The sequence below is a fragment of the Drosophila virilis genome, chromosome 4 (assembly GCF_030788295.1).
Source record: "Drosophila virilis strain 15010-1051.87 chromosome 4, Dvir_AGI_RSII-ME, whole genome shotgun sequence".
NCBI classification, from domain to species: Eukaryota; Metazoa; Arthropoda; class Insecta; order Diptera; family Drosophilidae; genus Drosophila; species Drosophila virilis.
Window position 1 is genome coordinate 6,505,206 of NC_091546.1, and position 26,086 is coordinate 6,531,291.

The 26,086-nt window shown below is 37.9% G+C and overlaps 1 long non-coding RNA gene across 1 annotated transcript in view; it reads left to right on the forward strand.

Annotated features, from left to right (window-relative positions):
- Positions 1 to 26,086, forward strand: part of LOC26531518 (uncharacterized) — an 81,888-nt gene that overhangs the window by 29,123 nt on the left and 26,679 nt on the right. Inside the window, exon 3 of the long non-coding RNA XR_004304567.2 lies at positions 18,859 to 18,903. This is a non-coding gene — a long non-coding RNA (uncharacterized lncRNA). The remainder of the gene's footprint in view (positions 1 to 18,858; positions 18,904 to 26,086) is intronic.

Below are 26,086 nucleotides of genomic sequence, written 5' to 3' on the forward strand. Positions count from 1 at the left end.
CTGGCACACTAAGGATTCGGAATTATTGTGTCAGATGTTATGGGCCAGGCAACACCGTATGGCATTATTTTTTTCCCATTTCCTTAAACTTTTTGCACCCTAAACGGCCCGCGGAGTATACGAAATGTGAGCAGCCCCTCCGCACAATGCGCTATTTGTGTGCATTTGGCGAGAGTCTTGGGCTCGGGGCCTCTTTATATATTGCAGAGATTTCAATTCATCTCTCTCTCAATGTCTCTCTCGTTCTCTCTTTCTCTTGTACTTGGCCTGGCATTTTCTCTCGTCTCATTTGGAATTGTTCGTGTACTAATTCAGTTTTTATGCTGCATTTACATTGCAATTTATTTTCCACCCTGCGTGTTGGTTCGAATTAAATGTTTGGTTTTCATATTTTACAGACACATATATCATACATATATCGTGTATGGTATGTATATATACATATATATTGTAATTTTTGGGCACAAAGCCGCCAGAACTGTTTGGACTGGCAAAATCGTTGCGTTGCCATGAGGAATTTCATTATAATTTACATAATTTATGCATGACCGTGATTTGCATAATTAAGATTTGTACATTTGCGCCCAGTCATCATTAGGTTCGTCCGTTCTGCCCAATTGTTGGAATACTATATATATATATATATATATTCCTTTTTTTTTGTTTAGTATATAATTACAAATGCAAAAGCCAGAACCCCAATTTAAAGTTGGTACCCAACAAAATAAATGCCAACATTATGGTTTGGGCCAACTCGCAAACTGCACTCCATGGGGCCATGCGAATCAATCATTAGCATTTTATTGTGGAATAGAAAAGGGCTCTGCTAGGCCCAAGCCTAACCTTATTATCGATGGCCACACTCTGGCTCATATCGAGTATTTATGGCAGGCCATCGAAACGTAAGAGTCGCCGTCTAATGATTCCCTGGCGTAACATTTTCAAGGTACAAGCACACTTTGGCTGTCCCATGATTAGCCCAGCACATCTCGTACTTTCTAGCTGCGGTTGATGCTTTTATTTGCTCAACAGTCACATATTTATTTGTTGTTTTTATTGGAGAACGTCGTGAAGCTCGAATGGGCAAAAATGTGTCAATTGTACGCTGGGGAAATACATTGTTGCCTGGCCTCTCGAAATATACGACTAAGTATTTTATATTTATAGCTCATTTCTAGAGCCTTCGCACTTGATATCTGTCTTGGCCATTAGAAAAAAAAAAATACAGAAAAAGTTTGCCTTGCAAAACTTTGTGCATTTCGCAGAAGGCAATTCGTGGGCGAACAGCTTTAATTGGATTATCAGAGCAAAGTATTTTTGCGCAGCATTGTAATAGGGTAGAACTTGTCTATGCAATACAACTTGTGCACTTGTTTTCGATTCGAAGTTTGTTAATACTTTCGCAACAAATTTATAACTTAGCTACGAGATTTTCTAGTAATAAGAAAAAAAACTATTAATAACAATGAAGCCTTATTATGATAATTATTCGCATCCGCATGTCAAATAAACTGTTTAAATATTAAATATCAATAACAAGCTGGTTTTATCGAAAGTGCAATGTCATGCAAGTTGGCAATATTTACAGCCTATTTGTAGATATTTGACAGCAAGTTAAACATTGCAATTCAATGTAGATCAGTTGATACACATATGTCATGCAGATTATTCATGTGATGTGAATGGATGTTCTTAAAATATTTTCTTAATTTTTAGCTGTTAAATAACAAGCATCTGGATGTTAAAGTGACGAATTGTTTGCCATGCATATTAATTGAAATGTATGTAAAATAATTTCTCGGCTTAGTATGTCTTACTCTTATTTATATAATACAAACGTTGCGTGTATATCGGAACTTTTCACAAAAAAGGATAAATACATTCATGTTATTTCAACAATTAGTTGAGCCTAGGTTCAAATGGAGCTAATTTCTCTAATTGAAACTTTCTCACGAGCTAGAAATACATAACTTAATTTACTCCATCAACTAGATGTATAATGCATTTCGTCTGCCAAAATATAAAGTGAAATATGTCCATATCACTTTTATGTCAGGTACTTTTAAATGGGTTTCCCTCATTCGTTCGTGTCTAGAGATTTTATTGATTACATCTAATGCTCATCCACCGAATTCTAACAAAGAAACAGCGTGCAATATTTTATCAAATTATGCGTTGTATGCAACTTCCTCTTTGGCTTTGCTTTAACACCCCTGTGGGACGAACATGGCCATTACCGCGCCCGGTACTCAGTGCACAGTTCTCGATCCTGAATCCTGAACCCCAAACCCAAGCCCAGAGCCCAAATCCCACCCAACGCACTTACAATTTATCAGCATCAAATGGAAACCAAACAGTCAGTCGGAGAGCAGTTGTAGAATGAGTGCTACGGCAACAAAAACAACAATAACAATGCCTGCAATACCAATTCGAATTAAAATGCTGCCAGGAGGGAATGGAAAGTGGAAAATGGATAGATGTGCGAGTGCGAATGTCCCACCCCATACATTCGCAACGTCATCGTCGTTCTAAAGGGGTTGTTTGTTGCCGTTATTGTTGTGTTTCAGTTTTTTTTTTTTTTATTGTACCCTGTAGTTATTAAGGCAGGGCAGCAGAGGGTATCTTGTAGGTGGGAGACATCTGTATATGGAGTAAGCTATGTCTGCGCTTTCCTCTCCGAAATCGATAATTATTGAGTTGAGCCTATCTCAAAGATCATGAGCGTATAGTATAGACAGCAAGTTATTAAGCTGGTGCTCGTATAGTATACAAAGAAATCTATAATATACATTTTCTCTCTCTACAAGTAGAGATATATACATATGGTATATGTATATATACATATGGTATTCAACTTGAAAGCCTTGAAATTTTACAACAATGCCATAACAGACACTAGAGTTAATCAAGAATGAGAATCTTATAAGCCTACTTGTCCAGCTTCCGATCCAGAAAAACTGAATGTTTTTCCACCAATTCAATTCCAATTCAATTCCAAGCGAACGACTAGTAAAGTGATCTATATGTATAACTATTCGAATGCCCCTCTGACTCTCTCAGCAGCCGATCTACAGGGTATCTATCCGTGCTCCATTGACATGGGAACTCTTGTTTTTTTTTTTGCGCGTTTTTGCAAATGGATATGGAATGTTATGCAAACAACAACAAGCGTTGAGTAAACGTAGCAAAAGTTGCAAAAGAAGAAGCAGCAACAGCAGAATACACCACACACACATAGACATAGGACAAACACAAACACACACACACAAACACACACGCCAGACACAACCAAAGGCGAATTTCAGAATTTCAAGCTAAAAGTTTGACAAGCTTCGCAATGAAAGTGTCCACAGTTCGATAACTGGGCGGCTCGGCCGGCAGCTGAGCTGAGTCAGCATTTGCGTAATTTTGGTGACTCTCTTCTGCTCTATACACACACACACACACACACACGCACACTCACAGAGCAGACACTTACCCAACCTCCACTCATATGAGTGATTTTTATCCCCTCGTTTCGGGTTTACACTTGGTGCCCGCTTGCCACACGCATTTTTAATGCTGCATAACTCGGCCCTGGAACTGCAATTACAATTGCCACAGAAAGGACTTTGGCCGTAGGTAAAGCATTGAATTTGGATATTTCCATCTGAAGTCAACTCTAGTTCCTGTTGCTGATTGTGATGAATTATGCACCGTTCCCCATTGTGACTGGGCATGTGGATGTGTGCTGCGTGCTGCGTTCTACGTGCTGGTCCATCCCGCCCGTTCACCCTCCTCAACCATATTCGCCCTCTGTCGTCCGCCGCCTGCTGCAAATGGCTGCTGCTGCCTTTAATGATGTGTCCTTATTTCTAATGCTTTCAACGCAGCGTTGCCGAACGCAGAGATTAGTTCAGTGCCTGGTCTTAGGTGTGTGCCACAGTTCCATAGCAGGCAATCAATTTCTACTCTATTTTGATTAATGTTTTCATTTATTTATTTTATATTTTGTTATGGCTAGGCTAGTTTTCCTGATGATTCTTTTTTGTTGATTTAGATCATTTGAGAGTACTTTGGGAATTTCAAGTTATACTGAGGAAAAATATCGTATATATATAAAAGTATAAACTTAAGTATTCAATATTATACATTTTAAAATTTTAAAAATAATAAACCCAATTTAAGTTATTTTTTATATCTTTGCTTTTGAAACAAAAAACTTAATGTATGCTTAATTTTACGGACCTTATGAGTACGATATTTAATATTATATAAATTGGGCTCTTTAATATTCGACAAATATATAAAATGCTACCTTTTTTCTCACATGCACAAGAATAATACGCGATAGTATCGTATAGTACAACATAATAATAAGCTTAGCGATAGTATCGTATAAAGAAATGACGGACTGTTCGACTATCGATACTTTTGAATTTCGAAAGAATTTAAGCACTTCAGTAATCATTTCTTCAATATTTGTAATTTTCCAAAAACTAAATGTTCCGACTCTGTGCCACAGACCTTAGTCGACTAGATGACAACCACATGCGTCTGGTTTATGTCCGGTACGCCTCCTGGGTACGCGTGCAACGCCTACAACATCCATTAATAGAGAACAGCGCAGCATCCAAGTGACATGTACTCAGCAGCCGCCTGGGCTGAGCTGCTGAATTCATAACAAATTGTTACGCTGATGTTGATTAGACTGGCCGCGCACCACCCGGACCCGGACTCGGCGGCAAACAACCACCCACCCAAAAATAGCAGAGGCAGTGACCAGTGGCTTTCCACCAACAACGAAATTGAATGGAATCGACGTCGGCCCGCGTGAGGGGGCTTAGGGTATGTGGGGTGTCGTCTATTGGACCGCCCCCGTTTCCATTTGATTTTCTTTTGCCACGATGTTAATGACTGATTGTGCGTTTCTCAGGATACTTTTTTTTCCAAATGGAATTTTGATTGTATCCGCTTACGTGCACATTTTCCATTCGCCTTTCGGGTGTTAATCATTATTGTGTACCAAGGGGAGGTACTCGATAGATCTTTGGCTTTCGTGTTGCTCCGGGCTATAAACTGGTTCTCTCAAGTCACGTCGTATACGTTTTGCTGGGACAGCGAATAATTTGATTGCATTTTAGAATAATTTTTGAAATTTATGTGCATTTCATATATTTTATTTCTCAAAACGTTTCGGATTCTCGTTTCTTAATTTAATCATTTTTTACCCTATACGAGCGCACATATGTGAAAAGCAGTCAGATGCCTGTGATTGATGACTGTTATTTTAAATATAATTTGTTTTTTATTTAACAATATTTAAAGTCTTATTCATAAAATATTTTAGGTAGCAGAGGAAATGTATTTTTAGGGTAGACAAATAATAATTATGGTAAATCTCCTAGATTTTTCAACTCTTGCTCGTTTTTATTTATAACTAATTTAAGCTAATTACAAAAAAAAAAATTATTTCCCATGCTTGTCATCAAATGGGCAAGGTAAGGATATTTGTAGTTCGGTTAGCTGTCATATAATTTCCGATTTTGATTTTATTGTTCAGTCGAGCGCATAAAACTCGCAATACTAAATGCTGTTGACCGTTCTCGAGCAATGTCTTTGTCCTGTTCGGACGTCAATGAATGTATGTGCATATATAAAGCATGTACATATATCTGCATTTTTTGCAGCAGTCAGAACAAGTGTACGAGTTAAAGTTTCGGTATGATGATGGGATGGGTCAGGGGAGCGGTTGCTGACATCGTTAACATCATCAGTGAAGCAGTCAAATGCTAATAGCTGCCATTTCCTGCAGGTCCGGCGTTCAGGAAAATTATGCGCACAAGCGAGCTGCGTTTTTCCATTTTCCTTCATTTTATTTATTTTGCACAGTTTGTTTGCAGCAAAATCAGCTGCCAGCAGAGCAGCCCCAGTGATTATGCTTTGTGCAGCAACAAGAAATATGTACATACATATACATATATATGTATGCGAAAAATGTTGCATTTACATTTTAGAATATGCAGCAAATTAGAAACGGGAAAGTGCGCACATTAGCGAGTGCCAGCTACCGGCGAGAACTTTTCTTCTGTTGAAAAACATTTGCACATATTTAAGAGGATTACCCACAAGACCAACATGTTGAACCTTAAAGCGCGAATTATACAGAAAATACTTAATTCACTAGTTGCTAAGCTTAAAACAAATACTGAAAGCAAATTGTTATATAAAGCTCTAGGGAGCGCTATAAGCCCGAGACTTAGGGCAAGGATGATAATATCTAAAAGGGCTTGAAAAATGTTATATTAAAGTGTCTTTAAAATTTCATATAAAGGCCAATTTTCACACACATGTGTGGATAATGGGTGAAAGTGAAATTGATGTGCTTTAGTCATATGTAGGTCAAAATGCCGTTTAAGCTTCTAAGTAGAACCAGTACGTTAGTTCAAACTTTTCGTGGTAGTCCATGTCTTGTTATGGCAAGAGGGGGAGCTCAGATTCGTGAATATTGACTTATATAAAATATTTCAAATTTTTAGAATTTAAAGAAATTTACATAGATCGAATGTCGCTTAAAAAACTTTGCTCGGGGAAAGCCAGCTTATAAATAAACTAATAGAAATTTAATTATATCTAACTTAATGCAAATCAATCTTAATATTTTGCCCAAACTAAAACATTTGGCCAATATTCAAGTTAAATTACAAAACTTAATGGATCATAAATGCCAAGACAACAATAATATGGTATTTTATCAAAAAGTGGCAAATTCATAGAATGAGTTGTTGGCAAAGTAATAATTTTAATAAAGAAATTCCACAAATCATTACGAAAACCACAAAACTCTGGCCAACTTTTTCCGACAGCGTCTCACCCAAACCTGATGCAAAGGACACGAAGTCAACGACAAATCCGAGTTGGCAAACTGGAAGAAATAATGTGAAGCAAACAAGTTTTGCTGAAATGGCTGAAGAGCTGCTCCTGCTGCTGCTGGTGCCTTGCCCTGACAGCGTCAAATAAATTGAATCAAACGACGAAGTAGGTTCAACAACAACAATTGCAATAACAACAGCAACAACAGCAAGAACAACAAGAACAATTGAGGCGTTGTTCAAGTTTTGAAGCAGCGACAACTTTGCATGCTTCGAAATTCAATTCTAATTAACATAAATTTGCACAAATGAATGTCAACCACAAGAGGCAGCGTAAAGAATACTAGGCACACCCACGCGCGCACACACATCAACACCCAGACCCACACACACAAACACACATACACACACACACACACGCACACACCAACACTCACAGCAACTTGTAATTTAATTTATGTCGCTTGGCAACTTTTTTGTGAGTCATAAGTCAGCTTCCATAAAGCAGGTGTGGGCGGGGTAGGTGGACTTGGGCTTGATTAAAGTGCGTTTAAACCAAGAGCATAGACCCAGAAATTGTGCGTCTCACATGTGTGTGTTCGTTTGTGCATGCGTGTGTGTGTGTGTGTCATGCTCAGCAAAGTGTGTGTGTGACTGTTTCCGGTTGCTATTCGTTGTGACTTGTTCGCCTGTTGTTGCCAGCTACTAATGAGCTCCACAGCAAGCACAAATATTATTTGAATGAAATTTATGCATGGCTAGAAGAAGGTTGCCTTCTACTTATTTTCGTTGCACTTGCCTAAGGCATGACGAATTTCTAATTAATTTGGTAACGTTTTTATAAAGTTATCTGTCTTAAAATACATGCATAATTCAAATATTTCGTATTGCTATGCTTTAAAAACGAGCTTAACTTTCATATTATTTCAAATCCTTAAATTTTCTTTACCGTAAATTTAACTTTCCTAGTTAAGAAGCGCACATAATTCAATTATATTTTAAATGTATGCCTTTGCTTTCATAATTTGTAAAATATTAGCCTTTCCTTTACTATTTACTTGTTAAATATTTGCAAGGAACTTTTCAGTGTTGCCACCTTGCCAAAAAATGCAGATATTGTATAACTAAACAATATTTGAACAAGACAAATAATTTCGATTAAAATTTTGTTTGAAACTCTTTTCTGATCTGGCAGTTAATTTTTTTATTGCCAATGCATCAACGTGGCATACAGCTTTAATATAATAAGAGCTAATATAAAAATAAACTCTTTTGTATGAAGTTAACATGTAGTACAAAGTTAACATGAACTTTGACAGAGAGACTAGAAAACGTCGTGCTCTATGAAAGTGTATTACCGCTGCGCTTTGTACGAAATTTTCTTCAATTTTCTGTACAATTTTTTTTTCGTCCGCGCTTTTGTTCTTTGGAAAAGTTGCCGGAAACGGAAATGGCATTTTGTGTGCGCTTGATGCGGGGGTAAGTTGACTTAACTTTGCACTTCAAGTTGCCGAAAAAAACTTGGTCCGAACTCGTGCCGGCAGCATAGCGCTACGCCCAAGGGGAACGGGTGATGGGAATGTCACATTGCCAACATGATGCAGCGATGCAGATGCACAGCCAGCAGTTGGCAGTCGTTCGGCTACACAGGGTAGTCCAAGCTATGCACAGCCGCCGGTTGCGGCCAGTGTGCGCGAGGGCAACAAATTTGCCAGCGGTTGTCAGGACAACGGGCAAACAAAGGCATGCTCGGCGATAACGGCGGCGCATGTCAGGATGCGCAGCGAGTATGTCGACAGCGATATGCAAATTAGATACAATATAATAGTAAAAAAAAAAAAAAAAAAAATAATACAACAAAAATGAAAACGAAAATGAAAAAGATACCAAGTGCGATGCCGAGTCGAATGTAAATGCTGAACAAAATAAATTCCACAAAATCCTTGCACGTAGCCGTATCTGTAGCCGTGCATCTGCAAGGTAGGCTGCCAGCCAGCGTTCTGTCTGCCAGGCAAAAGGGTGCGCCCCGAAGGGGCTGCAGTGCCGCGTGGGGTGGCGGCGCGGTACCGTGTCCTGCTATACGCTGCCAGCCATTTGATATGCGCAGCATTATAAATAATGTTCAGCATTTAATTTCATTTCCATTTTCATTTTACGATATGATATTCAGGACTCACACACTCTATAACTCGCCCATCGCACCGCAATGACGACGACAGTGACGTCGACAGCGACGTCGGCGTCGGCGTCGACGGTCGCGCAGCTGCCGCAGCCTGCGCAAATTGACAGAATGGAAAGTGTAATAAAATTGGAAATTGTATTTTTCCTTTGGCGCACTTTCCGTATTCCGGGGCAGCATTTAATTTTATGATTTCTGATTTCGATTGCAACATTTGTGTGCCGTATAAAGTTTCGCCTCGACACCAACAACTACTGCAGCCAGCCTTTATTTTAATGGCTTTTATATTGAAAAAGTTTCAAAGAACACAACTGCGCGAAACAAAGAAACATTTTACCAGTTGCTGCTTTCTGTCTGCAGATTCATTGCATTTATTTATATTCGAATTGCGAGAAGTTAACTACCTTAAAAAATCGTTAATAAAAACTTTAAACTTAAATTTTAATAGCTCAATCAGAATCAAATCAAAAAAGCTTCTATATAAAAACACTTGTACTCTATGTATGGCAAATAACTTTATGAAGTCTGCCATTTAAAAACTCAATACAAAAAATACTCTAGGGGAATACCCCAATATCTTCTTAGCACATAAAAAAAATTATAATAATCTATCGAGATTCTAGTTGCAAATGGTTATATATTGAGAGAAGAGACCCCTTATTTTCCCAGCAGAAAAGCTATGAATAGCGATGAAGTTCAGTTTCAATCTAAATGATCAAAGTGATTATCAAAAAAGAAAGAAAGTCTAAATTAATTGCAAAAAAAATGTTGCCTATACCAAAGTCGCAAAAAAAAGTTGAAGAAAAGTTTTTAAATAGACTTTCATCGACAATTTATGAACGAAGAGGCAGTCTTTATTTAAATCGCTACAATATTGACAGTGCCAAGACTTGGAATTGATATTTACCATTATCGAAGCATAAATATTTGTCGAAAGAGAGACAATGGTCCTTTGCACTGGCCATGTCGTATTATTTGCTTGCTATTTTGCTGGCAAACAAAGCGATTGGCAGATATTCCGAGTAAATCCCTTGAATGAGCCAGTTCACAACAAAGCCAATACACACAAGCCTACAGAATGTCATTGTCTGTCAAAATAATCCATAAACTAGTTGCCATATATTTATATATATATAAATATATGTGCTATCAGCAAAGTCAAATTGCAGGCAGTGGCAAAGACAAAGAGAGCTGCGAGCGATTAATTAAGTGAAATACATTAACTATTGAATGCAGTGGGAAGGACAAACAAAGCCCAAAGACATATCGAGAGCGGCAGCCTTTAATCGATTACAAAGGCTTAAGCTCAATGGAAATGATGTACACACACACACGTACACATATTGACAAACTCTGCCAAACACAACTGTACCGTGTGGATTTGCATGAACACACAGTAAAAAATGATGTTTTATATTTTAAACTTCATTTGCTTACGAAATACATAAGCATTTACTATTTTGTATAAGCTTACTTGGACTTAAACTAAAACGGAAATAAGCACTTGCTACGACTAAAATGTTGATTTCAACTGCATTAAATTCTATAAATAACTTTTTATTTAATAACCCTAGGAATTGCATGAAAATTTTGTGCAGTGCATTGAATTTATATTTATTTATTGATTGCTGCTGCGTGGGCTGCACAAAACCAAAGTCCGACCACACCTTGACAACACTATATAAAGCCTCAGGCTTAACAGCAGTCACTCAACAGTAGCGTCCATATATCTTCTATCTTACAGTTGCCAGGACAGCGGCTTATGAATGCATGCGTGTGTGTGTGTGTGTGTCAGGCCATCAGTTGTTTAGCCATTGGTGATTTACGTCCGCTCACAGTCAATGCTGATGAAATCCGGAGCCTCTGACTTTGGTAAATTTCTGTTGTTCCATTCTGTTCTTTCCGTTTCGGTTCGATTCGATTCGATTCGATTTGTTTTTGTTTTGTGATATCCTTTTCTGTCGGTTTGTTTGTTTGTGTTTGTTACCTGTCGGTCTGTCTATCTGTCTATTTGTCAGGCAGCTCAAATTATTATTACCAAGTGCACTCGGGCGTATGCGCAATGCTTTTTTCCACTTGAGCATGCCGCTTGCTAAAAACAATATCATTCACGTTTCTTCCTATTTTCCTTGAAGTGAATGCATTTCAACCTTGACAGGCAGCTTGATATGCTTTCAGATAGTTAAACTCATAGCTAAAACATATTTTCAAAATTTTTACTGTTTTCACTCATTTTCCACGCGTGTATGTGTATTTTCAAAAATGGAATACATTGATTACATATCTGTATTTCGAGTTAAGAATATCAAGCAGCTCGTTTATAACAAGTTTGGAGTGATTCGTCGTATGGCTTACCCAATTTCACGCATGCACGTGATTTGTATATTTCCTTAGCACATTTATTGCTATAATTAAGTAATTAAGTATTGTTTAAATAATACTTATAAATATTTTTTTGGCATAATATGTGAAAGCGCATCAAAGCTTCGTTTTGGCTCGTTTTACTGCTTCGCTCTGCAGATTTTCTTTCTTGAATGGCAACTGCAAGCAACAATTGCAATTTGTGCTGCGCACAATTGTGGATTATTCATTTGCGAAAGTTTTCTCGACATTCCCACATACACAATAAGTATTTGTTTCTATTGTTGTTGTTGTTGTTGTTGTTGACATGAATGCTGCCTGCCAGCCAGTTGATGATGATGATATTGTTGATTTCGATGATGATTGCTTGGGATGTTGCACGTACATTGCCAGCTATGTTGCCATTTTCTGTGAATTAAGCCAATTTATATGTGGCCCTCGAGCAAACGCGCTGATCCTCTATTTGTTTTTTTTTTTTTTTCTCAAAAATTATGCAATACTGCAAATGAGTATGTGAAGGCTTTAAAAGTTTTTTAATAGATGAGACTTACATCGTTAGCGCACAAAATGAAGTGCTTGAAAATTATTTTCCATTAGTGAAACGCACAAAGGGCTGGAATAAATACTGGTTTGTGTAGGGTTAGGGGCGGGCTGTGGGCGTGCCTGGTTGCCACTAAGCCTTTATGCATTTGATGGCTTTGATTGTAGCTATGCCAGCTGCTTTCATGTGGGCTAAAGCGTATGTGCAAAAACTTTGCCCGCCAACTCGTTAGACAAATTGAAATTTTGTCGTCAATTGGCGTTTTTAGTTTTTGCCTTCTTTGTGTACTTGTGTGTGTGTGTGTATCTGTGTGTGTGTGTGTGCGTGTGTGTATGCATTTCAAAAGTTGCCGCAGCACTTCGGGCTTTGGTTTAAGCTCTTACCGGTTAGATACGGCTCATGTAGGCGCCTACTATTTTTGCTTGTACGGCTTGCCAAAAATGTATTTTGACATATTCAGTAATGGGCAAAAACGCTTTTGGCATATGCCAAAATATAAACTCTAAATTCTGTCAATCGATAAAAGTAACTTGATTAGGATTGCAGTGAACAGCGAGAAACTTAGCTGGAGTTGCTTAACTGAATGTGCATACATTCAAAAAACCATGCTCAGGTTCCTAAAAAGACTTCTTCCTACCAACTTTAAGTGTTTAGTTATGGAAATAAATTATCGATTGTAATTGCATTCGTTAATGTCTTTTACTAATATCGATAAGAATTAATATTATTAGTTTATATGATAGTTGATTCTTTTAAAAGACATCATTAAAATTTCTCTTCAGTATGTGTATTCATTAGATTAAAGTCTAAAAATAAAATAATAAAACAACTGACGATTTTTTCGATTATGTTTATCCAAAATCGATCATCATGATTTGCTTGTAATATGTTTGTGTTCGGCTTTGTATTTAGTTAAGATCTATTTATTTATCTCATGGATTTTTTCTGTTTTGTATTTATATGATATTTATGAACTATTTGTTTTTGACTTCGAAATATTAAATACTTTCGTTGTGAATTCTGTCTGGCAGTTTAAATCCTTCATTTATGACAACCATCTGCTGTTGGTCGTAACTCATTTTATTTGCACATATTAAAAATTCTTGTTGTATAGATCAAACAGCATAACAAACATGTTTATACGAAAATACTTGCAAAATAAATATTTTTGCAATAAAAGCAGCCCCACTATAAGCTGCCTATGTGCATTTTCCATGGAACCTGCTCTATTTGTCATTTGCAACTGAGTAAGGGTGGCAGCCAGTTATCTACGAGTGCGTATCCAGGCAACCAATGCGAACTTTTCTAGCTGAACAGCAGCTGAAGATACTTTTGTATCTCAACTATTTATTTATTTATTTATTTGTGTGCCTGTTTTTCTGTTGGCTAGCAAACCGTAAATAAATCAATTTCCATTCAGAAGTGTATTTTATTTGCATTTATTCAAGTGAAAATTGTGTGTGTGTGTGTGTGTGTGTGTGACTGTGTATATATTCTATATAAAATGCGGAGGGATAATCACCATGGAATTTGAGCTCGCAATTTGCTTTGAATATTGCTTTCAATCGAATAACAGCTTGGTATTCCTGCTGTTAAAATCAAAATTTTCAAAAAAATTCAATAGTATATTATATGTCTACTAGCTGATAAATTCTCCCAAAGATCTTTGCAGATTAGTATTAAACCGATCGGATGGTAAACAAAAAGGTTTCATTTAAACGTTTTCTCGCGGTTTTTCCACACATGCGGGTGGAATTTCCCCAAAACCGCGTCTTATAGTGAATATTTCAGCTTGCTCTTATGGTATGGACTGTGTAAAAAATACATGTGAAAATATAATATAAAAATTAATTTAAACAATCTGATAAACAATATTTAACTATGCATGTCTTGGTTTAAGGAAGAATTTTAAAATACATTAACTCTTTAGCACAAAGTCTCTATATCAATAGTATATATATAGCCAAATAAGCGATTGGTCATAATTCAAGTGCAATACATACCCCAGAATCTATAATATGTTATCATTTCACAGGCATGAGTTCCAATATAAAATTGTATAAGCATGCCTTGAATAACTAAGAACCAGGTTAAATAAACTTGTATGCATGTGAGCACAACCCAAGTAAAACGAATTAAATTCAAACCATGTCTCTGTCTAGAGCCGCCCACTTTGTTTTTGATCTCTTTAGCACAAATAATATTGCAACCGACTATCTCAAGTTTTCTTGTATTAGCACTTTAAGCTCCAAAAGGGATAACCAGCTAACCTAGAAATGCGTCAAGCTTAGAGGGCGAAAAACCGTTACCTGGCCGCATCTTGGTTTCAGCCAAGCCTAAAATCTAATCAGCACACGCCTTGTCATCACACCTGTGCCCATCGGCAGACGGTAAAAGGCATATACAAAGGCTACACATATGTATGTGCACAGCCACATAGCCACATACATGTACGCATAGATATGTATCTGTATGTATAGCGATGTCATGTATCTATGTACATGAAGCGACCACATATGAAAACATTTTTACATGGCACATGCCAGAAAAGCAAAACTTTGCCCGCCACACAGGAAAAGTTTATTTTTTTTTGGAAGGAGGGGGGGGGGGGAAGGGAAAACTCAGGGGAAAGGGTGCCAAAAAGTGCCTCAAAATGTGGCCGCTGTGGTAAAAAAGTTGGTGCAGGAGCCACAGGCTGAAGCCTGGCCTGATGTTCCTGCAAAGAGTCATCGATCCATTAAAACCAAAAGTCTGCACCAGAAAACTGTACAAAGGCAGCCGAACCCGAATGCCCAATGCCGAAAGCCGAAGCCGGCTTCAGTCAGGCAAAACGAAAAATGGCCGCAACATGTAGCTGCGGCGGTGAGGGGCATGGACTCAAGGTGGCAGCTGCCGACCGCCAGCGACGCCGTTGACGTGGCAGCTGCCCTCGCCACTGCCAGTACGAGGTTAAGCTGGTGGGGCATGAGCACAGGTAGTCAAGGTTGCTATGGCAATATCTGGGAGAGCGCCACGCATTTGTCCAAGTGTGTGTGTGTGTGTGTGTGTCATATCTATTCGTGTTCGTCTCCGTTGCTTATACGCCATGTTGTGCGCAGCCAAAAGCCAATGCTATAGAGCTTGTGGCCCGACTATAAAAGCCGTTGCCAGGCACTGTTCGTTGCACAGATGCGTTGCCAGGTGGCAGCCACAAGGCCAGCAGCTGCTCAGTGCTGCAGAACTCCCTTGAGCTCCCTGGCAGCGAATCTCAAGTGGCTCCTTGCTTGGATTTTGTTTGTCATGCTTGTTTGCAACCTGCCCTGACTTTACTACGTGTTACATGCAGCTCTGTAGAGGAAGAGGGGCAGTGTGTCTGTATGTGGAAGAAAGGGCGGTTCACTAATGCGGTTAGCAGTAATGACTGCATTTGAAATGCATAAAGGCACTGCAGCACTTAGCATTAAACGGGTGCGGCATGGCATAGTATACACTCGAGGCCTTTTAATATTTCGATTGGTTCTCCACTTAAATTGGGGGCGAACAGAAAATTAAACTTAGTAAATAACAGTCGGTTAGACTTTAACTATAAAATGGCGAAAAATTAGTTATAGGATGAGTTGTTCAACTGAGCATCAAGGATATGGGGTCTTGGATCCGAAGCTTATGTCTAGATTCAAGCTATCGATGTAAGTATAATGATAATATTAAAGGTTTTAATAGTAACAATAAATAAAAATAAGAGTAATAAATAATAATAATAGTAATAATATTGATAACGATTATAATACTGGTAATTATATTGATAAGGACAATGACGAAGACAATGACAATGACAATGACAATGACAATGACAATGACAATGACAATGACAATGACAATGACAATGACAATGACAATGACAATGACAATGACAATGACAATGAAATTGACAATGACAATGACATTGACAATGCCAATAATGATAATGATAATGATAATGATAATGATAATGATAATGATAATGATAATGATAATGATAATGATAATGATAATGATAATGATAATGATAATGATAATGATAATGATAATGATAATGATAATGATAATGATAATGATAATGATAATGATAATGATAATGATAATGATAATGATAATGATAATGATAATGATAATGATAATGATAATGATAATGATAATGATAATGATAATGATAATGATAATGATAATGATAATGATAATGATAATGATAATGATAATGATAATGATAATGATAAATGCACATTTTAGTTGGGTTTTTAATACAGCTTATTGTATATCATTAGCCAGATCACATGTTACATGTTAACCATATTTTTACATGTCTTGCTACCCAATTTTGTTGAGTGTACGCGACGGCGCTTGCGCCTTGTAGCTCGCTGAAAAAAAACATGGCTGCGCTCAGCACCAGGACCCACGCACACATTCACACACACAAATATACGGACGGAGACAGACAAAGCACATTTCCCCTTAACAAATGAGCAAGCACTGAGATACACACATACACACACACTGTCACCCACACATGTCTGTTCGGTTGCTCACAGTTGTGCAAACGATTTTCAACACATTTACAATTATTGTAAATGTGTGCAAAATTTCAAACATTATGCACGTTTGTGTGTGTGCGAAAGCGTGGGAGTCAATCTGCCAAAGAGAGAATACACGCCTTTGTGTGTGTGCGTGTGTGTGAGTGTGTGTGGGTGTGTGCAAAGTGAACATTCGATTTTACCGGTTGCTGCTTTTTGCCGGTCTTTTGCTACCAAACATCAGAGTTTGGGAGCTTGGGAGTCCTCTGAGTGCTGCTGTTGCTGCTGCTGTTTTGGGCACTTTATGCGTTTGGGGAGCCGGCGACGGTGGCGGTGACAGAGACGGGGTCGTTGTCGTTGCCGTAGCCCGGACCCGGACCCGCAACCGGAGCTCTCCCTTGTGTGTGGCGCTGTTGAGTGCCGCCGCCATATTTGATGTTTGCCTGTTGGCCTGTTGTTATTTTCGATTTGTCGTTAAGGAACAGCAACAACAACAACATCAGCATTGAAACTTGGCCAACTGCTGTTTGTTGTCTTGCCTACAGTTCACTGCACGTTTTCCCAAGCGTATGACATCCATCTATCTATCCACCTTTTGACCAGGTATAGGCCAACCCCTCCAACACGTAGGCAACGTACCTACTACGTGCTACGTTGCGCTTTTATTGATACGGACATTATAACTTTAACATGAAGTTTGGCATGAGCAATATTTTAAGATATTTAATGGTACTGTAACTAGGTTTATTTTTGAATACTCCTTGAGGGCTTCTTTAAGTTTGCAAGGCCTAAAAAATTGCAAAGCTCGAGTTAAAACAAGCAACCACTTTAACATGCTTTGTAGCTATGTTCTGTTCCGCATGTTAAATATAACATGTAAATTAAAAATTCAACAGCTGGTAATAGGAATGTTGATCCAAATTGAGTATCTTTGGTTAATTATTGATTTGCATTGGCTGGTCGAGTAACTTCTCATTGGCATGGGTAATAAAATGGAAATATAAGTTAACTTTATGTTAAATTGAAGTGAACACAATTGAATGTAAAATGAGCTAGTTTTCGATTCTATATATATGTATTTATGTATCTATAGGGTATATTTAAGAGGCAGTCGTGTGCTTTGTTTTTTTTTTTTACTGCTGCTCCTTCTTCCGCCAGCCATTGTTGTTGGGTTGTTATACTAATAGCCAGCCAGACGCCATTGGAAAACGCCAACGCGATGGCGGCCATCGCGCGAAATGTTTTCGCGTTGGCGTGGCCAGGCAACAGAGCACAGACGCACACACACAGAGAGACAGACACAAAGGGACAAAGACAAAATGAAAATTTCACATATAACAGCAACAACAGCAAAAACGACAACTGCAAATTTTCGACTCGCTGCTAAATGAAATGAAATCAACATGGCTGCCCGGGATACAAAACCGAATCCGTGTCCGGGTCTGGGCCGTGGCCATGGCCGGTGTGGGGCCGGGCTCTGGGCTTGGCTCCAAAAAGAAAACCTGAACTGCAACGTTGGCAATTTTTGCGGGCTACGCTTTCATTTGCTTTTTCGTTACGTTTCGTTTCGTTTCGCTTCCATTTTGCCTTTTTGCTATTATTGGTGTGGCATGCCCCATGCCATTGCCCCCACATTAATGGCGTACAACAACAAGAACAACAAAATAAAAGAAAAAGCTTTCACCAAAAGGCGTTTGTAATGCGCTATCGGGCTCATTAGGCCGCACCGAAATTTAATTGAGCTAATTTCATTTTTTTTTTTTTGTTTTTCGTGTGTTTTAACATGAAAATTGAAATTAAAGAGGTAAAAAACTGAAAAATGTAAAATTTGCATTTATTTTGTATTTTGCTTGCATAGTTTCTCGCTTGTTGCGTCTACATACCTTTTAATTCAATTAAATTATTTTTGCAACGTGTTTTGGAAAGGCAATTAATATAATTGAAATTGTTGAATTTCCACCAAATGCTTTCAGAAAAAACTTTTTCCACAGCCCTGTTGTTGTTGTTGTTGTTGTTGTCATTGTTGTTGTTGTTGCTTTGCCCCTTTGTTAGTTTTCATTTTCACACAACAGCTGCATTTTGTGTTTGTGTTGGCTGCCTTTGGCATGCTGCGAAAACTTTGCCAATGTAATTTTGTAATACTTCTTTAGCCCGTCAAATTGATTGGAAAATATGTGCACAAATCGTTACGAGCTTAGTTGTGAAAACAATAATACAATTAAAACTTGACTTGGTTACAAAATTTATTTCACCTTAAAAGCTTTAATTTTGTGAATTCTAAAAATTGAGTTTAGAAACGTCAACTTTGAATCTGAAAAGAGCTTCGAATGTTTTTTTGTGAAAGAACAGAAGGAAACACTTGCCCTTGCCAAAAATTAAATACTTTTATTTTTATTTCAGATTCGAATAAAAGGGAGCAGAGAGTGCCAATAAATAGATACCTTGGTAAGCACATTTTTCTTCTATGTTATGATATCGTTAACTTTTCTCTACTTTATAACTTTTATTATTATACTGAGCATTTCGTTCGCTTATATTTTACATAAATCATTATTTATGATATTTCCGCAGCTAAAGTAGTCAGATTTTTGCTAAATTTTATCAAGCGGGCAATGTCTACAGGGTTATTTTTATCTTCTTAACAACACGCTTATTTGAAAATAAAATGTATGACTTGTCAGAATCAAAGGATATTAACAAGTATTTACAAATATTCACAACTTACTTGATTTCTTAAAATATATATGCCTTTAACATGCTTTATTCCAGAATATTTATGTGCATTTGTTCAAACTTTAAGTCGCGTCAGTATTATTTTTGCTTTCTTAAAAAATATATATATATATGTATATAATAAATTTAGTGTGAACTTTTGCCCACATGCCACATGTGGTATGGAGACGCTGACAACACTTTAATTTATAGCGCAGCGACGAATTTTCCATGCCCTTCTCATAGTTTTTTTTATATTTTATTTTGGAAGCGGGGATGTTGGCGTTGCCACCATTTTCGAAGCATTTTGTGCGCTCCGAAAACCACTTTTCATGCACATCAGTTGCAGCTGTTACAACAGCAGCCGACAGACGGGGGCAATTGCAATGCTCGATGGGAAAAGGCGTCGAGAAAATCTCCGGCAACAACAAACAAAACGCCATTTTTCGAGAACCCAAAATTTGATAGAAATTTTTGCTATGTTTTACGTCCGGGGACTGGGACAGATGGCAATGAGCAGAAATAAGAAGAATAGAAGAAGCAGCTTGGGCAAAGCTTGTTATCATTCGGTGTCCACATCTGTCACCTTCTATAAATCAGCACATGCTCCTTGTGCATATAGTTACATACTTACAGTCTTACTTATAAGTCTATGTACGTTCGTGCTGTGCCATTTTGTCGCTGTCTTTGGTCTACCTCATTTTGTTGTTTTTGTTGTAATGCAACTAATTCCCTTAATGGAAAATTGCACAAGCATGTTAAGAAAAAACTGTAACAGCATCAAGAAGAAGCTGAAGAAGAAGAAGAAGAACACGAGGGAAAAACCAAGCAACTAGCTCGTGACGTTGCTTAAATACCCTGACACATCCATTTGCGGTATTTTACACTGGCTCAGAGTCTGTGTGAAACTATTTAAACGAGGCTTGTGCGTGTCTTGTGCTCGTATTGGTGAAGTTTTTCAGAAGCAATATAAGTTTCAGATGTGACATAAAACCTATTGATAGTCGATCACAAGATCTTCCCTCTCTGTCTCTCTTTTCGTTCCATTTCGTAAAACTTTACTGAGTTAGATTCTCTTCTAACTTTGAAATTTTATTTGTAAATTGTTTAAGTAAGTTAATTGCAGCTGGGCACTCAGTTTCTTAAACTGTGGCAACTCTGTACAATATAAAACTAATTTACTGTGACTTCAAACTGAGGTCCTTTTGGAAAATCAAATTAATTTCCTCTGGGAACGCTTTTATATGTTCAAACAGGAACTAGTTTTTTCTTGTCGTCTTATCATTTATCATTCGAAGCTGTGATAGATTTGTTACGTTATTTTTCTCTGGGGACTGTAGAATGAGCCTAGACTTATGTGGGTAACTCTGGCAATACTATTTAAAGCTTTTAAAATGTGGTAACTCTGTAGTATTATTTTTTCTTACACACTTATCATATGTACATGTAAAAAACTCTAAATATTTGTTTCATCATATAATAATTGATATCCGTAAAAGTCCTATAACAGAAATATATATCATTATTTTTCTTAGTCATTAATAGCTTGATTACTTACAAGTCTGGCAACCCTGGCAGGTAACTTTAGCTAATGAGCCTCATTTTTAATATTGTTGTATATTAGATTTTCTACTTCCAATACTTTTAGAACTTTTTAAACAACCCTCGCTGTTGTGGCCATATCTGTGTTGCTCCTACGCATAAAATATTAGTTGCCGCATTGCAATTGTTCTTGTTCCGTGTTGCGGGCGTTGCATTGTCTCAATTGTATGTATGTCCTCTTGTCCTGCGTTCGCCTCCCTCTCAGTCCATTTGTCTCTCTCTCTCTCTCTTTCTCCTGTATCTCTCTCTAGCTCTGTTTCTCTGCCAGCCTACATTTTTTGCCATTGTAATGCAGCAGCCCCTTGGCATCTGTGGCAGCCCTCCTCACCACCACCCAGCTGCCTGGCAGGCCGTCTGTTGTTCGTGCTGTCGCATTATTCTTCCGCATTTGCTGCCACTTTTCTTTATCACACACCAAACACTGGCCTGGTTTGGCCTAACCCCGACACTGTGCCGCTTGCCCCGTGGCCCGTGCCCCATCGCCTTTATACAGCATCGAATTCAATATCTCGTGTTACATTTCATTGCATGCACAGATTTATTACAGCGAAAACGGAAAATGGGAAAAACTCTCTGCTTGCCGCTTGTTCATGTTCATCACTTTCGGGCACATTTAGCTGAACACTCGGGGATTTATGTCCGTGTATATGCTTAATGCTATCTAAGTCTTCTTTTGCGCTTTCACCATCTCCCGCTTATCACTCAAATAGATTGCGTACGCACTTGCCTCGGCGGCTTTGCCGTTTTGTACATTAAATTGAGCATAAATTTGCTCTTCAATTCCTTTTTATGTTCCTTAATCTTATCTTCGAGGATAAGTCAAGAGCCAAGCAGCTTTTTGACATCATTCATATAGCAATTCTTACATATTCATATAATTACTTCCTACATAGAGAATAGATAAAAAGATCTTGTAGCTAAACAGTTATAGTAGTAAATAGAAAAACATTTAAGAATGCCACACAAAGCGGAATTAGAAAACTTATACTCTCTCGAGAGAGCAAGCACTTGATAATGAGGCAAACTAAAAAAGGCTCCTCAGTAAAATCAGTATGAAGTAAATCCGATTTTACATTCTTTTCTGTAAAACATTTGCGAATATTGCACAAAGCAGAACCGAGGATGGGAATGTGAAATATGTGTTAAAAAGAAATGTAACATTATAATTCAAAAATGCCAAAGGCAAAGTCCGTGTTTCACTATTCTGTCAGCGCAGTAAAAGAAGAGCACACGCGCATTTCGTATTATTTTGAGCCTTTCAAGTTCAATGTTGATATAGATAAACAAGTGAAAATTACTGCATTTAATATTATCACTTTTAATATTCTTATACTTATCTTAATCTCTATATACATTCCCTCATTCATAATCAAATTCAAATAATTTCAAGGGCAAAAACCTTATCCGAACACAAATCATATTTGATAATTGTTCTCGAAAACCTATTTTGCTAGACGATTAATTAATCGCTCAATATGAAGAAATCAATTATGCTTTTAACACTAATTATTTATTACGCAAGGATAATAATCATCCTTTTGTATGATGATTATCGTATTTAACCATGTTCAACTCTATCAGGCGAATAATTAGAAGCATATACAGGGCAGAGATGCATACTTTTTGCAGGCAGTATGCTACAATGGCCGCACTTTGATGTCCTGCAACTGGCAGCCGCTCAAAATGCAATATCCTATTGCCAGCTGAATGTGTATGCGCACACGTATGTGTGAGTGTGTGTGTGTTTGTGTAAGATTTATATATTTTCAATTTCCGCTTTTATGAGTGCAATGCGAACATTTTCATGCATGAGCAAATCGAATGACCTCGCCAGAATAGCGGCCACATTCATAAACGGCAATAGCTATATAAACTGCAGCATGTGCCTGAATATAGCCATATTCAGTGCATATATCTATATATACACATATACATATATATATGCACATATAGCTAGGCAAACACAGCTGCACATATGCTTGACTCCCCACTTCGGGGCTTGGGGCTGGGTCTCAACCAAAGCGCTAAAAAAGTATGCTGAAAGGCAGCCCAAACCACATGCAAATGCATTGAACTGCTTATGCAAATGCCAATCAAAATGTTGTTGCTGCCTGACAGTAACCACACGCACGCACACACTCACACACACACATACAGCCGGACAGATACACATAAATATGCAAAGGATGTGGCAGCCACAAGTACTTCAGCAATAGAGAGAGAGAGAGAGAGAGAGGGAGAGAGTTGGGAAAGAAATTTGCATAAGAAGAAGGCAAACATTGTGGCAATTGCTTCGCTCATCGCATGCCCACAAGGATTTGCCCAGTAATCTGCATTGAACTGTTATTAAGTTTTGCGCTTATTGCTGCCAAAATCCTAACCGAGTCACCCTGTGTGTGTCAGGTTGTGTGTGTGTGTAACAAGCAATGCCTGTGACTGTGCCTTGAGGCGCTTCAAGGAAAAATAAAAAGAAAAGAAAACCCAAAGCCCCACGCGGTATATTTTATGCATATGCGAAATGAAACGCATACGCCCCAATGTCCCATGTGTGTTTATATGTGTGTGTACATAAAGATATAAGTGTGTGTGTGTGTGTGAGCTAGTCGGCCAAGGTGCGGGGCGCAGTGGGCTGCCCTGCTCGCGCAACTGCCTTCATTTTCATGCAAACAAATTTGCATGCCAAAGCGGACCCATGCCCTGGGCGCTGTGAGAAGCGCGTAGAAAAGCGCAAAAAAAAAGAACGATACAGAAGTGAACAAATTGCATGGGTGCGCGCACACACACACACGCACACACACTCATATCTTTATCTACGTACATCTATGTGCATGTAGTGTTGGGCTAAACTAAAGCTGCCCTCCGGGCTCACCCACGCTTTCGCACGCGTCTCGGCTCATGTGTCGCAATGAAATCCCAGCACTTCTAACAAAGTGCACGAACATTCTATTTTACATTTAATATACCCCGCAAACGTGCTACAAGCAGTTGTTACGCGTGATGAGTCAATATTTTATATATCCATGCAATCGATGTAATTTTCGGTATTTCCAGAACTTTTCAAAGTGGACTGATTATATGTGCCTGGTGAGAAGCTCAAACAGGTGAATTACTTCCTTAATAGGGCAGTAAATTTGGGTTGCAGGTTCAAATCCATGTAATTTTTTTGCATATCCATCACTTTATAAATTTGATTGATAGTTTGTACCCGAAGATTGGTTCAAACAGATGATGTATTAATAACTTCGAAAGTTGGTTTACATTTTGTAACTTATCTTTTAAGTTGACCGTTAATAGAGGTTAATAGAGGAAAATGTATTTTCTAGAAATGTATATCTATAAAATATAATAATTTAATGATGATAATGAAACATAAAATATTTATTGATAAAAATATTATTGATATTTATATGTTATAATAATTTAACCGATAACCAATCATAATTTTTCTTAAGAATTTGTGAATATATCAGGAGATTAAATAATATTTCATTATTATTAGTATTCCAGTGTAGGGTATATTCCAGTCAACACTCAATTTTGTTATGCGTACAACTCTCTCTACATTCTTTTTGCTGCATATTTTCTGGGACTTTGTCGGCTCTGGGACTTTGAGATTTTAGGAGCGGTTTCTGCCTGTCAGCCTTGTTAAAATATTTGGTATATTAAATTCTGGGCAAATACCTTTGCATTTTACAATTCTTCTCTCTTTTCTTCTTTTCTTTGGTGCTTTTCTTATGCCTTTCTAACTGCACTTTGATGTCAAATGCGTTTCGTGCAATTTTCCACAGAGTCACTTTGTGTTGTCTTCATTTTGTGATAACGAGTATAAAATTTGCCTTTGTCAACTTGGATGCCTGCTTGTGAGGTGGCGCATTTCCGCTTCCGTTGGCCTAGCGCACATCCTTATCCACCATCTTATGCTGCGCTATGTCCTTCGTGGCTGTCGTCCTCGGCAGCTGCACTAAGCCCCGGCTAATGCATATTTGTGCAAGGGCTTTCCATGTAGCTGACGTTAAATTAATTTCCGCTAAAGAAATTTTAATCTTCGTCTTTCTCCTCCCCAGCTTTTTACAGCTTATTGGCATATTTTAGATAGTCTTCCCTGGCTGATTTAATAAGCTTAGCGGCTGTCGCATGGACGAGATTTTAATATGCAAAAGTTGCACTTTAGAAACTCGGAGCGCATAATTTTTATTTAAGAGCCATAAATCCTTGGGAGATATGGTTTTTTACCGACGCAGCTATTCGGACAACAGTGTCCCAGTTCCTATCTTCGGGTGTATTGTATGTATATTTTGGTCGTTGTGTATTAAGGAATCTAATAGAGAGGCAACAATTTGTAGACATAAAGCTTTGCCAAGCCAAAGTTCTATATTCTTTGATATTATTTTTGGCCTGATAATCTTTTCATTTCGTATGTGAGACGCCGATAAATCTTTTAGCATTTTTGTACCGCATAAGCTTTTATGAGGGACATATATTTATTAGATGCTTCTTCCTGCCAAGCACCTCAGCTCTTGCAGCGTTTTGACCCATCGTACGATACGATTACGAAATATTCTGAATATTTCAGTATCTCGTCTATAAAGCATCCATCTCTCTTTCTCTTCTGCGCTGTCATATTCTATTTCTCTCTCTCTCTCTCTCTCTCTGTCGCTCTTTCACCCTCTCTCAAGTCGCTTAGAATAATGCTCTTTATTTTCCTCTGTATTTTTTCCTTATTTTTTAAAATATATCGAAGTAGAGCCTATGAAATTTTAATTAAACTATTTGAATTTTGATTTCTTTTTGAAGAGTTTCTTACTATTAAAAACGTTGCGAATTGTTCGTAAAATTCACCGTTAGCTCTTCACGTTTCAAAATTTATCGTTTAACAGATTTACTTACCCAATAATTTTAGCTTTCGTTCAGATATTGTAGATATCCTAACGTGAACATAAATCCTGGTAGTTTGTTAAGCAAATTCTTCACATCTCAAATGATTAGCTTTCCTAGTGTTTTCTTTAAGAACTTTCAGCTTGAACTGATTCTGCACTTAAGGACACTTTTTGTCAGGTCGTTTGTTATTTTTGTTAATTGTAGAGTTTCGTTCGCTCTTGGCATTCACCGCGTGCCTTATGGTCAAAATTCATAGAGGCCTACAGTGGATACCAGGAGAAAAACGTACCAAACGACGGCACTCACGAATGTTGTCCTGAATGTTGGCAGGACATCAAAAACACCAAACCGGAACTTGCGTAATGAGATGCAAAAACAGCTGATGATCGCACGCAGCGCACTCAAAAGGCGAATGTCCTTCGCAATTAAAGGCTTT